At 40.7% G+C, this 15,429-nt stretch overlaps 1 protein-coding gene across 1 annotated transcript in view; it reads left to right on the top strand.

Annotated features, from left to right (window-relative positions):
• The window catches only part of MAPK1 (mitogen-activated protein kinase 1), a 118,905-nt gene that overhangs the window by 53,645 nt on the left and 49,831 nt on the right, over nt 1-15,429 (top strand). The gene's annotated exons all lie outside the window — the stretch shown is intronic.

The following is a 15,429-nucleotide window of genomic DNA, read 5'->3' as shown; positions in this document are numbered from 1 at the left end:
GAGGTAAGGAATACATTTTCTTTTAAAGCAGTCATTTGTATTATCTGTCTTCTTATTTTTGGAACATTAATTTGGATCAGTCTAACTTACTTATTAGCATCTGAAGACAAGTTAATTTTTATCTGTAAAATGAAGTACTGTAGTTTTGTTCAGATAATTAAAGTTCATCAAAATGGGTAGCTTGGAGAACAGCTTAATAGCTTTCTCTAAAAATATCTCATTCACAGTTGATAGGTAGCATTTTAGTTGCTTAACAGCGTGTACAATCTGTGTGCTTGTGCAAGATAAGATACCTACTTTATTTAGACATTCTTTATTATCCACAAAAATTATTGAGCTTTTGCTAAGAAATGATTATAATGACAGGGGATTGGGAAGGATGAGAAAACTGGAACATACCAGAAATTTTATAATTATATTAAAGCCTCAGCAATAATGGTGGAAATTTGGGCGTTTATTCTGATGATCCTGCCATTGCTCAAAACCTGTTTGAACGTTTCTTTTGGAATTGCCTTCAATATAAGTATATGAACCATAAAAGAAAACCAACCCTATAATTTATAGCACAGCTCAATTTTCTTAATCACCTTTGAGGTGTAATATATATATAGTAAAATGCACCTTCTCTATGTGTACAGTTTAGTGAATCTTGGCAAGTGGATATACTTGTGTAACCACCACCACAAAGATATAGAATGTTACTTAACCCTAGAAAGGCACCCTTGTATCCCTTTACAATCAGTCTTCACCTCAGGCTGTCACAGATCAGTTTTCTATAACTATTGCTCAGCTTCAATTTTTCTAGAAGTTCATGTAAATGGAGTTTGAAAGTTGTGCTTTTGGGGTGCCTGGGTAGTTCAGTGGCTCTTGATTTCAGCTCAGGTCATGATCTTCAGGGTTGTGAGATGGAGCTCGGCAGGCTTTGTGCTGGACGTGGACCCTGCTTGGGATTCTCTCTCCCTCTCCCTCCCTCTGCTCCCTGCCTTCTCTGTCTCCCTCTCAAAAAAAAAAAAAAAAAAACAGTCTGTACTTTTTGTGCCTGGTTCTGTCACTTGACATAGTGTATTTCAGATTCATCTTTGGTGTTCCATGTATCAGGGCTGTAGTTGTTTCTTTTCTGTTGCTGAGTATTCTTCCATTGTATGGAGATGGCGCAGTTTGTTTACCGTTCCTTTTTTTTTTTTTTTAAGATTTTATTTATTCGTTACAGAAACAGAAACAGGCATAGGCAGAAGGAGAAGCAGGCCCTCAGTGGGGAGCCTGAAGTGGGACTCGATCCCAGGACCCCAGGACCACAACCTGAGCCAAAGGCAGATGTTCAACCACTGAGCTACCCAGGCGTACCACCCTTTTCTTGTTTTGATGGACACTAGGTTGTTCCAAGTTTGTGGCTGCTGTGCATAAAACTCCTACAAACAGGGATCCCTGGGTGGCGCAGCGGTTTGGCGCCTGCCTTTGGCCCAGGGCGCGATCCTGGAGACTCGGGATCGAATCCCACGTCAGGCTCCCGACTGGCTCATCCATCTCATTGGCTCACCCATCTCATTGCCTTGCTCTTCCTCCTGTCTCCCTGCTGTTGCTCTTGTATATTCCAGGGGCTTTACCACTCCCCTCAGAGGTGTGGTGGTTTTTTTTTTTTCTTTTTAAAATTATTTTCCTGAATTGAATATGCTTCTGGTTCATAGAGCTCTTTGGCCTGGGATGCTAAACGTCCTGCAGTAGATTGCGCAGTTTCACACAGTAACTGACTTCCGTAAAGTGCCACTTGTGCTTGTTGCTTAGTCCAAGGTGCTGTCTTCTCTCACTGGTACCACTGGAGTGCTTCAAATGGTTTCTTTCCTTTTTTTCTTTTTCTTTTTTTTTTTTACTTTTTCCTTTTTAAAATTCATTCTGCGTATTATAGCTGGAGAGATTATTTAAAAATATAAATTTGGCACTTTTAGTTCTCAGCTTATAGTGGAAGAACACTTATCTTAATTCTTTAGCAGAACTGCCTATTTCTTCAGTATCACCCTTAACACTGTCTGCTTGGTGTGCTTCAGCCACCCTGGAAACCTTTTGAGCCCAGAAATCCTCCAGCCTAACTCCTCCATACGTGTCCCTGTCCTTCTTCAACTTGCCTAATTCCTGCTCATCTTTCTGGTTATTTTATTTTATTTTATTTTATTTATTTTTTTTTTTTAAAGATTTTATTTATTTATTCATAGAGACACAGCTAGAGAGAGAGAGGCAGAGACACAGGCAGAGGGAGAAGCAGGCTCCATGCACCGGGAGCCCGATGTGGGATTCGATCCCGGGTCTCCAGGATCGCGCCCTGGGCCAAAGGCAGGCGCCAAACCGCTGCGCCACCCAGGGATCCCTTATTTTTATTTTTATTTTTATTTTTATTTTTATTTTTATTTTATTTATTATTTATTTTATTATTTTATTTTTTATTTTATTTATTTATTTATTATTTTATTTATTTTATTTTATTTTATTTTATTTTATTTTATTTTATTTTATTTTATTTTATTTTATGATTTTATTTATTCATGAGAGACACACAGAGAGAGGCAGAGGCACAGGCAGTGGGAGAAGCAGGCTCCATGCAGGGAGCCCGATGTGGGACTCGATCCCGGGTCTACCAGGATCATGCCCTCGGCCGAAGTTGGCGCTAAACTGCTGAGCCCCCACACTTGAGGGGTGTCCTCAAGTCTGTTTTAAATGCTACTTCCTTAGAGAGGAAAAACCTCTAAACCGTTTAAACCAAGTTGTCTAGTTATCCGTGACGACATTGATGATACCATTTGCATTTTTCCTTGGCATCCATCATAATTTATATAGTCATATATTCTATTATATATAAATATATGTTAATATGTGTCTCTATGCTTTCCTCATATTGTATAACATTTTTTTTTCCTAAAGATTTTATTTATTTATTCATGACGGGGGGGGCGGGGCAGAGACAGAAGCAGGCTCCCTACAGGGAGCCCGACATGGGACTCGATCCCGGGTCTCCAGGATCACGCCCTGGGCTGAAGGCAGGCGCTAAACCGCTGAACCACCGGGGCTGCCCCCATATTATATAAAGTTAATAAGAACAGGGAGCTTTCTATTTTCTCTGCTCTTTCCTTAGCATTCAGTGCAGTGTGGATGGTTAATAGATATTTGACTAAAAAATAAAATTGACCTTAACATTCGAATTTTAACAAGTGAATGTTTTTAACATTCAACAGTGCACCTCCTTCAAGATCCTAAATTGTCCTTTCTTTGAATATAAACTTCTATATTAGTTTTCTATCTCTGTCACTTATAGTGAATCTATAAATTGCCAGTAACAAGGCTTTTAATCTTTTTGTGCTCTGGATCTTTTAGACCGTTAGTGAAACAAACTGTAAGATTTCATTTTAGTTCCAATATAGTTAACATACGGTGTTATTCATTTCAGGTGTACAGTATAGTGATTCAGCAGTTCTTTTTTTTTTTTTTAATTTTTATTTATTTATGATAGTCACAGAGAGAGAGAGGCAGAGACACAGGCAGAGGGAGAAGCAGGCTCCATGCTCCGGGAGCCCGATGTGGGATTCGATCCCGGGTCTCCAGGATCACGCCCCGAGCCAAAGGCAGGCGCCAAACCGCTGCGCCACCCAGGGATCCCTGATTCAGCAGTTCTATCCGTTATTCAGTGCTCATCATGATAAGTGTACTCTTAATTCTGATATATGTGCTTGTTATTAATGCCGTAAATAACAAGATCAGGCAGCAGGTCTCATGACTACTGTAATTTCAAGTTAGTGAGGAGTATAAGTATTATAAGTATTTTGAGAATTACAGTTGTAGTCTTCTCACTGGTCTTCCTGTTTCTAGTTAGCCTCCTTCATCAGCTTTATACCCGTTTTTCTGATAGTGTCACTCTTAGGTCTTGAAGAATATTTTAGAAGAAGAAAGCCTAGATTTTTCAGTTTTCTCATCTTACATCACCTTTCTCTCTTTCCCTAGATGGGTTCTAAAACTCCAGCCATATGGAACGACTCAGCACTTGTACTTAGCCTTCCATGCTTTAGCTCCTGCAGCTCCATCCACCTACAAGCCCTTCTCATATATTGCCTATTTTTAAATTTTGCCTGCTTTTTTTTTTTTAATTTTTTTTTTTTTTTTTTTTTTTATGATAGTCACAGAGAGAGAGAGAGAGGCAGAGACACAGGCAGAGGGAGAAGCAGGCACCATGCACCGGGAGCCTGATGTGGGATTCGATCCCAGGTCTCCAGGATCGCGCCCTGGGCCAAAGGCAGGCGCCAAACCGCTGCGCCACCCAGGGATCCCAATTTTGCCTGCTTTTTAAAAAAAAATACCACCTTCTGAAAGAGATCTACAGATAGTAACAGAGCAGTGCCTGACACATAATAAGCACTCAATAAATTGTAGCTATTATTAAAAAAAGAATTGTTCACATAACTTTTCATTATCACCACTATTTAGTTCCTCATAAGTAAACTATAAACATTTGAGTGACGTACATATTGGAAATAAGGCAAATCAATAGGTCAGTAAGTGTAAGCAAGCATAATGTAAGGTGAGTGCATAAATGATTAATACTTAGAATTTTGTTTTGATCTTGGTTTGAATGGTTATCAGTTTTACATCAGAATGCAATGAGAAAATTATTTAATAGATATATCTTTTTTTAAAAAAGATTTTATTTATTTATTCATGAGAGATACACAGAGGGGGAGGGGGCAGAGACACAGGCAGAGGGAGAAGCAGGCTCCATGCAGGAGCCTAACTTGGGACTCGATCCTGGGTCTCCAGGATCAGGCCCTGGGCTGAAGGCGGTGCTAGACCACTGAGCCACCCTGGCTGCCCTTAATAGATATATCTTATCTTTTATACTTGGTCCCCCCAAAACCCACTAGGAATCCTTACAGGTATGGTAGGTTTATTTATTTTTATATATATATATTTTTTAAGATTCTATCTATTTATTCATGAAAGACAGAGAGAGAGAGGCAGAGACACAGGCAGAGGGAGAAGCAGTCTCCTTGCAGGGAGCCCACGCAGGACTTGATCCTGGGACTCCAGGATCACGCCCTGGGCCGAAGGCAGGCACTAAACTGCTGAGCCACCCAGGGATCCCCGGTATGGTAGATTTAGAGTACTCTCAATGATTTTTTTTTTTTTTTTTTTTTTTTTTTTTTAAGTAGGCTCCATGTCCAGCGGGGAACCTAACACAAGGCTTGAACTCACGACCCTGAGATCAAGACCTAGGCTGAGATCAAGAATCAGATACCCAACCAACCTAGCCATCCCAGGCATCCCCAGTCATTTTTTATAAAACAAAGCCATCAAGTTTTTAAGAATTCTATTTTTTTCACACTTTTAATATGCTTTAATTGCTGCTCAGTACATAACGTACATGAAAAAGAAGTCTTGACATGGGGCAAGCAAGAGTTGAAAGTACTATACCAACCACGTTAACTGTTGTTGCTTTTTACACCATAGTAAATATGACCTAGAAAGGACGGGAGATGTGATCAGAAGTAGATAGTATGAAAAGTTTCCCAGTATAAGCCAGCAGTGTGGAGTATTTCAAAGCCTAGACAGCTTATATAAGAATGCAGAGCGGTTTTGGAAGTGTAGCTGTAGGAATCAAGTTGACTCACTGCTATGTGGGCACTACTAGCACTGGAGAGAGAATGGTAATATTGTGGAGCGCCCTCCCTTCAGGCCCATGGATAGACCCAAATGCATCTAGAAAAAAGCAAGTATGTTCAAGATAGCAAGGAGGGGGATACTAATGTTAAGAGAAACAATCAAAGAAATACTCTCACTGAAAGTACCTATACTACAAAAGTAAAGCTTTTCAAAAAGTTTTAGGAATAAAATTTAGTTCCCAAACTCTAAGAACCAAATAATTAGAAATCTGAAAATATTTTTTTAAAAGATTTTATTTATTCATGAGAGGCAGAGAAATAAGCAGAGGGGGGAGACTCCCTGCGGGGAGTCCAACGTGGGACTAGATTCCAGGACCGTGGGATCAGAGTTGAACCAAAGGCTCGACCACTGAACCACCCAGGAGCCCCAGAAATCTGAAAATATTTTAAAGATTTACTTATTTATATGAGAGAGCGGGAGGGACAGAAGGAGAGGGAGTATTTCAAGGAGACTCTTTGCTGAGCATGGAGCCCTACATGGAGCTCAATCCCATGACCCTAAGATTATGACCTAAGCTGAAATCAAGTCAGATGCTTAACTGACTGAGTCACCCAGGCACCCCTAGAAATCTGAAATTTTAAAGTAATGCCTTTCTAAAGTATGAAAGGTACAGTTTTCATATCACAATTTGGAGAAGGCCGGTTGCTTCCCCCTCACTCCACCCCCAGAAGACTGTTGCTGCCAGTTCTAGTTGGCAAACAGCAGGTTTGAAATGGTTCTTTTGTTTCTCAGAGTCCAGAATATATAAAAGTATTCCTGTATGTCCAAGTGGGAACCTGTAAATAATTGCTTCCTTTTATAGTCTAAGAGACAAATATTTTAAGCATCCAACAACTGTAACCACTCAGGCTTTTACTTGGACATTAGAATACATTTCACTCTCTGTAGTAATGACAGTGTCTTTCCTCTTTTAGCTAGTGCTTATAACTTGGTTTTAAAACCAGTGTTGAGAGAGGACTTGTATGTTTCTTTTTTTCCAGCACTTTTATAGAAACAGGTATTTAGTTTCTCTCAGATTTTGTACATATGAAGGTGTTAGATTACAATAAAATGTATGTGGAACCACTTGATCTTGTCCCATAGCTCACTCATGCTGTTACCCACTCCCCATGCCCAGTCTTTTTTCTCCTTGTATTACATTTTGACTAGTTTCTATTGCTGTGTCTGCTAAGTCACCAGGTTTTTTTTTTCAGTGTGTAATCTGTTCCTAATTCCCAACCATTGTAATTTTTTTCATCTCTAGAAATTCAAGTCTTTTTTTATAACGTCCATTTCTCTTTGTCATGCTGTACTTTCTTTTTTTAAACTTATAATTGTTTTAACATTCTTATCTATCATTTCTAATTTCTAGATCTTTTTTTTTTTTTAAGATTTTATTTATTTATGCATGAGAGACAGAGAGAGGCACAGATACAAGCAGAGGGAGAAGCGGGCTCCATGCAGGGAGCCCGACGTGGGACTCGATCCCGGGCCTCTAGGATCACACCCTGGGCCGAAGGCTGCGCTAAACCGCTGAGCCACCCGGGCTGCCCTCTAGATCTTTTTTAAAAGATTTTATTTACTTATTTGATAGAGGGAGCACACACAAGCAGGGGGAGCAGTAGGGAGAGAGAGAAGCAGGCTTCCAGTTGAGCAGGGACCCCGATATGGGGCTCCATCCCAGGACCCTGAGATCATGACCTGAGCTGAAGGCCAACTGAGCCACCTAGGTGCCCCCTGGGTCTTTTTTTTTTATCATTGGCTTTCTCCTCATTATGGATTGTATTTTCTTGCTTTTTAAAATATTGGTGGGCAGCCCGGGTGGCTCAGTGGTTTAGCACTGCCTTCAGCCCAGGTCACGATCCTGGAGACCTGGGGTCGAGTCCCACGTTGGGCTCCCTGCATGGAGCCTGCTTCTCCCTCTGCCTGTGGGTCTCTGCCTCTCTCTCCCTCTCTCTCTCTGTCTCTCTGTCTCTCATGAATAAATAAATAAAATCTTAAAAAAATATATTGGTAAGGTTTGATTAGATATAAGACATAATGAATTTACATTACTAAGTGCTAAGATTTTTTTTTTTCTTTTTTTGGCATTCCTTTAAATATTTGAGGGCTTTTTATCTGGGATGCAGCTAAGGTACAGTTCAGTTCTTTCAAAGCTTATTACTTTTAAGCTTTTTTGGATTTTGGTGGCTCCTTCCCCAGCCTTGGAAATTTCATTGTGCATGTGCTTCTGATTATTACTCAGCTGAAGACTTGAAGGGAACCCATCTACTGATCTCAACCTTCTCTGAAGTTCTCTCCTGTCCTGTACTCTGCCTGGCAAATTCTTACTTAACTCTACAAATTTGAATTCTGTCCTTGACTCATGGTGACAACCAGGCTCCATTTGAGTTCCTCTTTTCTGCATTACAGTCTGGAGACTCCAGGCAGTAAGCTGGGGCAGTCATAGGACTAACTTCACTATCCTGTGTTGACCATTGTTGGATGTCCAAAAATTAGTTTCACATACATATTGTCTGGATTTTTTTTTTCATTGGTTAAGGTTGGAGAGTAAATCAGACTGTGTTCTTTTGTCATGGTTAGAAGCAAAAGCCTGTGAAGGTATTTAGAACTTTGGGAACTTCTTAGGGGATTCCTGGGTGGCTCAGTGGTTTAGCACCACCTTTGGCCCAGAGCGTGATTCTGGAGACCTGGGATCAAGTCCCACATCGGGCTCCCCACATGGAGCCTGCTTCTCCCTCTGCCTGAGTCTCTGCCTATCATGAATGAATAAATAAAATCTTTAAAAAAGAAAATAGAACTTTGGGAACTTCTTTTAATCTCAGGTTATTGCCTTATTTTAAGCTGTCTTGTTGTATATAACCTACACTTTATTGGTTGTTTTTTTTCCTCCCAGTGGATTAGACAGAAATGGTGAGACAAAAGATAAATTATGTCTTAAATCACTCATGATCCCATCATCTTAGCTTGTTTTGTAAATTGCCTCCTCTAGATATTATTTTTAAGCTTCAGTCTTTGGTTTTCTTTTTTTCTTTTTTTAAGATTTTATTTATTTATTCATGAGAGACACAGAGAGAGAGAGGCAGAGACACAGGCAGAGGGAGAAGCAGGCTCCATGCAGGGAGCCCGATGCGGGACTGGATCCTGGATCCCGGGATCACGCCCTGAGCCGAAGGCAGACACTCAACCGTTGAGCCACCTAGGCGTCCCTTTGGTTTTATTTTCAATCTTATCTTTAGTTAATTTATTATTCATACTCAATTAAATGGCTGCACAATGACCTGTTAAATTAACATTCTATAATGTAGTAATCCTTATATTTGGCAATACAAGCTTTGTAAGGTAGTGCTTCAGTATATATATCTTCATTATCCCTATTCTTTTTTTTTTTTTAAGATTTATTTATTTATTCATTCAGAGAGAGCGAGAGAGAGGCAGAGACACAGGCAGAGGGAGAAGCAGGCTTCATGCAGGAAGCCCGATGCGGGACTCGATCCGGGGTCTCCAGGATCACACCCCGGGCTGCAGGCGGCGCTAAACTGCTGCGCCACCGGGGCTGCCCTATTATCCCTATTCTTAAGGATGCTCAGAGGGAGAAAGACAGATGAGATGTTTTATTTATTTTGCTTTACAATGAATATTTAGGCTATGTTAGGTATTTATTAGTAAATGTTTATCAAATGATTGAGGTGGAATTTAACTTATAAAGTTCAATTAGATAACATTTTCAGTTACCTTTTTAAGAATATTTTTATTCCATCAAACATTCACTTTTTTAAAAAACATTTTATTTATTTATTCATGAGAGACATGGGGGGGGTTGGGGGGCAGAGACACAGGCAGAAGCAGGCTCCATGCAGGGAGCCCGATGTGGGACTTGATCCTGCGACTCCAGGACTACACTCTGGGCCGAAGGCTGGCACTAAACCGCTGAGCCACCCAGGGATCCCCTCAAACATTCACTTTCATGGGAAATTAAAATAGCCGTTTTTAAAAAAAGATTTTATTAGAGAGAGAGAGCACAAGCTAGGGGAGAGGCAGAGAAAGAAGCAAGACTCCCCACTGAGGAGGTAGCCAGGTGTGGGGCTTGACATGGAGTTCGATCCCAGGACTCTGGGATCATAACCTGAGCAAAAGCAGATGCTTAACCAGTTGAGCCACCCAGGCACCCCTCAGATAAACTTTTATGTTGGAATAATTTTAGGTTTACAAAGAAGTTGCAAAGATAGGACAAAGGGTTCCTGTGTACGCCCACCCACTTTGTTTCTTCTGATGTTGACCTCTTATATTTCTGTAGTAAGCTTGTCAAAACTAAGAAACCAACGTTAGTATGTTATAGCTGAACTCCAGATTTTATTCAGATTTCATTTTTCTGCTTTTTCTGTTCCCAAGATACCACATACATTTAGTTGTCATGTCGGCTTCATCTCCTCCGGTCTGTTTCTCATACTTTCTTTTCATGACTTTGATGGTTTTAAGGAGTACTACTTAAGTGTTTTGTATAATGTCCCTCAATTTGGGTTTATTAGACTGGAGTTACAGGTATTGGGAAAGAATATCACAGAGGTGAAATGCCCTTTTTGTCTCGTGTCAATGGATTCACAATATTTACGTGTTATCACTGAGAGTATGAACTGCGATTACTTGGTTGAGGTGGTATCTGCTGGATTTCGACACTATAAAGTTACTGTTCCTCCCTTAACAAATTCCATTTTAGTCTTCTGCCTCCAGCCTCAGCGTGATACCCTCCCCCTTGCCCCTGCACACCATTGCCCCAGGTTTCCTCAGGCCTCTGCACCTTTGTATCCGCTTTGCTTGAAATAGACACTCTCTCATCCCCCTGGCTAGCTTTAGGGAGCCTTTTCTTTCACCCCACCTGGTCCTCCAGCCTCTGACCACCCACTTCTTGCATAATACCCTGTCCCTCTCAGTTGTTCACCTGGATTTGCTAGTTGTTCTCCTCCTTGCCTCCTTTAAAAAACAGTCCGCAGCATTTTTTCCACTGCTGTCGCTATTCCACTCCATTTACTTATTTACACCCACATTACCACAAATCATCTCATTGCAGATTCAGTGACTGCTTTGCAGTTTTTACCTTTCTTAGTCTTCTGTGTTTCCTTCCTTGGCTTCGGAAACACCACCCCCTCCTGGTTCTTGTATGTGGCTTAGCATGTGGCTTTGGAATTGGACAACAAGGGTTCTCATTCCATTATTACTTCTACTACTTTCTCTCTTTAGCCAGTTCCTCTTCCTCTGTTTCTGAATTTTATCCTCAGGCCTCTTTTCATGACATCATCTCTCCTCAGCAGTACTGCCCAGTTGGCTTTAAAAAAAATTTTTTTTAATTTATTTGAGAGAGAGAGTATGTGTGCATGAGAAAAGGGAGGAGGAGAGGGAGAGAGAAAAATCTCAAACTGACTCTTTGGTAAATGTGGAGCCTGATGCAAGGCTTGATCTCATGACATCTCACATCCCTAAAATCATGACCTGAGCTGAAAACCAGAGTTGGATGCTTAACCCACTAAACCACCCAGGTGCCCCTACCCACTTGGTTTCTGTTAAAGATTCCTATATCTTATTTGCAACCTTGATCTCTCCTTAATGCTCTTGGAAGAAGAAAACCTTCGTTTCCTCCATCTGAATCACCTACAAGCATCCTTAGATCCTTTAAATCAGGAAGTTCAAGACGATCCTTATCCTCTCCAACCCCCCCTTCTTCATTTTGTACTTCTAAAACCTAGCTCTAATGTGTGCAAGGCCTGTGTCAAGAATATGTTTCAAGGCTTGTGTTCCAAAATACAAAACAACAAAACAAATGGGGGGGATCCCTGGGTGGCACAGCGGTTTGGCGCCTGCCTTTGGCCCAGGGCGCGATCCTGGAGACCCGGGATCGAATCCCACGTCGGGCTCCCGGTGCATGGAGCCTGCTTCTCCCTCTGCCTTTGTCTCTGCCTCTCTCTCTCTCTCTCTCTCTCTATCATAAATAAATAAAAATTAAAAAAAACAAAAAAAAACGGAGCCTCAAATTAAGAAACCTTAAATTAAAAAAATAATAATAAATAAAATATAGTCTTTCCTCCTACCACAGAGATAAACCTTCTTAAAGACCTGTAAGATCAGCTTCAAATTGAAAATTCCGGGATCCCTGGGTGGCTCAGTGGTTTAGCGCCTGCCTGTGGCCCAGGGTGTGATCCTAGAGACCCAGGATCGAGTCCCACGTCGGGCTCCCTGCATGGAGCCTGCTTCTCTCTCTGCCTCTCTCTCTCTCCGTGTCTCTCATGAATAAATAAATAAAATCATTTTTTAAAAAATTGAAAATTCTTAGGCTTATTAGAGTTTGGTACTAGCAGTTCCAGAAAAGCAGACCTCTAGCATACCCCTCTTCTCTTCCCCCAGAGCTGGGCTCTGCTGTGAGCTTGAGCTTGTGTGTGTCTCATGAATGGGATACCAGCTTGACATGACAGTCCAGGTGCAGTGCACACCCTGCAAACAGCTGCCCTTTGGCCATTCTTTGGGGCATAGAAACTGGAGGAATATTCTCCTCTCAGCAAAGCTGCTGTGTAAGAGGCCTGCACAGCCTTGGAAGGAGGAGACTCAGGCAACAGGAATTCTGGAGCTCCTGATAGACATGTTCTCCAGACCCCATGAACACCTCCTTATGGAGAAGGGCCTGACTGGGTGAGGGCAGTGATCCCCATAGGTGTTCTGCTCGTTTTCCTCTGCCAAGTATTACCTCTTGCCTTTCTTAATGCCCTTGCTCCTCTTTCAAGAGCCTGCTCATCCTTTGGGATATGGTTTCTATAGGTCTCATCATGTTTTAATCCTCTTCTAATACCCCTATTTGGACTTGATCCAAATCTAGGTTTGCTTTGGGTTTCAGAAGTGCTTTACTATGTAAAGGCAGTGTATGTTGTCTGATCCTGTCTCCTTCCCTTACTAAATTGCAAGTTTCTTAGCTTCTTAAGGGCAAGACCATTATTTGTTTTTGTCACCAGTCCTTAACATGAAGTCTCACAAATGGGAAGTACTTGTCAAGTGCGGCTTGAGTCCACCACAGGTCTGGCGTCATTCTCATGTTGTTGTGGTAACCCTATCAAAACAGGAAATGAAGTTAGTTTAGCATGACTTGTTCATAATTGACTCACACTGGTTCCCTTTTCTTCCCTAGGTGATCACAAAACATCTGTTAAATAACCTACTCCAGAATTTTGTAGGCTTTTACTTCCACATTTGCTGATCAAATATGTTTCTGGAATGTATCTGTTCCATCCACGTTGGCCCAGGAACTGAACCTTGGTTCTTTTTTTTTTTTTTTAAGGAACTGCTCTCTTGAGAAGCAATTTGATAAACAATATACTGCACATATTTAAAGTATACAGTTTATATTTTGATATACACCCATGTCTGTCAGCACAGCCAAGGTAATGAAAATATTCATCACCTCCAAAGTTGTTTGGTTTCCATTTGTGTAGTCCTTCATCCCACCAGCCCCCTTCCTCACTAGCCGCCAGCAACCATATGATCAGCTCTCTGTCCTCAAAGATTAGTTTTCATTTTATATGAGTAGAAGTACTTTTCTGGTGGTCTGGCTTTACTCAGCATAATTATTTTGAGATTCCTATGTGCTGTTTATATCAAGTTCATTCCCTTTGATTGCTGAATAGTAGGAATTTGTTTTGAATATTGAGATACCTCCAGCCTTGACCATGCCCATTCCCCACAATTAATGGATTTCAGGATTCATCTGGAACTTGAGGCTACATTTATGTAAGATGACTGGCTCTGTCAGTAGCTGGAGTTTCTCAAGGACAGAGTACTATTTGTAATCTTTGTAACTGTTAAAATAGTCTTTGGTACAAGGCAAATAGTAACCCAAGGGCAGCCCCGGTAGCGCAGCAGTTTAGCGCCGCCTGCAGCCCAGAGTGTGATCCTGGAGACCCAGGATCGAGTCTCCCTGCATGGAGCCTCCTTCTCCCTCTGTCTGTGTCTATGCATCTCTCTCTCTCTCTCTCTCTCTCTCTCTCTCTATTTGTGTCTCTCATGAATAAATAAATAAAATCTTTAAGAAAAAATAGTAACCCAAGACTGGATAAAAGTTCCCCCTTTATTCAGGGGTGTGTGTGTGTGTGTGTGTGTGTGTGTAAGAGTATAAATAATATACCCAATCTAATTTTTCTTAAAAGATTTTATTTATTCATTAAAGCAAGCTATTCTCTCAGGTAGGAACAAGGCTAATTAATTTTGCACCTCTTTCCAGTATTACTTTTCAAGTATTTTTGTATTGGTCAGGAATTCAAAGTAATTGTTCTTCCTCCTTTAAGGGATATTCCAATATTGCAGTAGTATTTCTCCAGTACATTTTTTCCCTAATAAGATTTTTTTTTTTTTGGAAGAGGTTTACATGGCTCTTCAATCAAGTTATACAGTAAAAAAAGTTTTGTTTTCCTATGTCTCCCACTCCAGCCTGGCATTCTGTCCCTACACCACCACTCCTTTACTTCCTTGTATATCCTTCAGACTTCCTTTATGCAAACATAAGCAAATGTTAATATATATATTATCTTTTATTATTTATTAGAAAAAGATAGCTTGTTATCCACTGCTAGGCTTTGTTTTTATCCCACTTAACAGATCTTGCATCATGCATTTTCTTAGCTACATAGTATTTCACTGTATGGATAACTACTCCCCTGTTGGATGCTTTTTTAATTAAACTTTTTATTTTGAGATAATTGTAGAATCACATGCAGTTGTAAGAAATAATACAGAGAGGTCCCAGTTTCTTGGTAACATCTTGTGTTTTTATTATACATTACAGTATATGTTACGTTACAGCACACAGTACCATAGCTGGGAGACTGACATTGATAGAATCTATAGAGCTCATTCATATATCGCTAACTGTATATCATCCCTGTGTGTGTGTGTGTGTGTGTTTTCTGTGCATTTTTATTCCATATGTAGGTTCATAAACCACTACCATTCTTTTTTGACCTTTCTTGAAATGTTTAATTTTTCCTTGTTAACATGTTTTTTTTCCCCTTAAATTAAAAATTTTTTAAATTTTTATGTAGGCTTCATACCCAGCATGGAGCACAATACAGGGATTGAATTTACCTCCCGGAGATCAAGGCTTGAGCTGAGATCAAGAGTCAGATGCTTAACTGACTGAGCCCACCCAGGCACCGCTTAAAAAATTTTAAGTTGAGGGAGCCTGGAGGTTCGGTGGTCGAGCATCTGCCTTTGGCTCAGGTCATGATCCCAGGGTCCTGGGATTGAGTCCTGAATCAGGCTCCCTGCAGTGAGCCTGCTTCTCCCTCTGCCTATGTCTCTGTCTCTCTCTCTGTCTCTCATGAATAAATAAACTCTTTTAAAAATTTTATTTTAAAGTATAATTGACATTATTGTTTCCTTTTTATTTTTTTGGGAGAGAACACATGCATGAGTGGGAAGAGGGGCAGAGGAAGAAGGACAAACAGACTCTTCAGAGTGGGGAGCCCCACTCGGGTCTCAATTCTAGGTCCCTGAGACCATGACCTGAGCCAAAGTCAGACACTTAACCGGCTGAGCCACTTAGGTGCCCCGGTAGTATTCTATTTCATGTATATACCATAGTGATTCAACATTTGTATACATTGCTAACTGATTACCATAGTAGGTCTAGTTATCATGTGTTACCATGCAAAGTTAATACAGTATTATTGACTGTATTCCCCATGCTGTGCATTATATCAACATGACTTACTTATTTTA

The sequence above is a fragment of the Canis lupus genome, chromosome 26 (genome assembly GCF_003254725.2).
Source record: "Canis lupus dingo isolate Sandy chromosome 26, ASM325472v2, whole genome shotgun sequence".
Lineage (NCBI taxonomy): Eukaryota > Metazoa > Chordata > Mammalia > Carnivora > Canidae > Canis > Canis lupus.
This window is presented reverse-complemented; position numbering and strand designations above follow the sequence as displayed.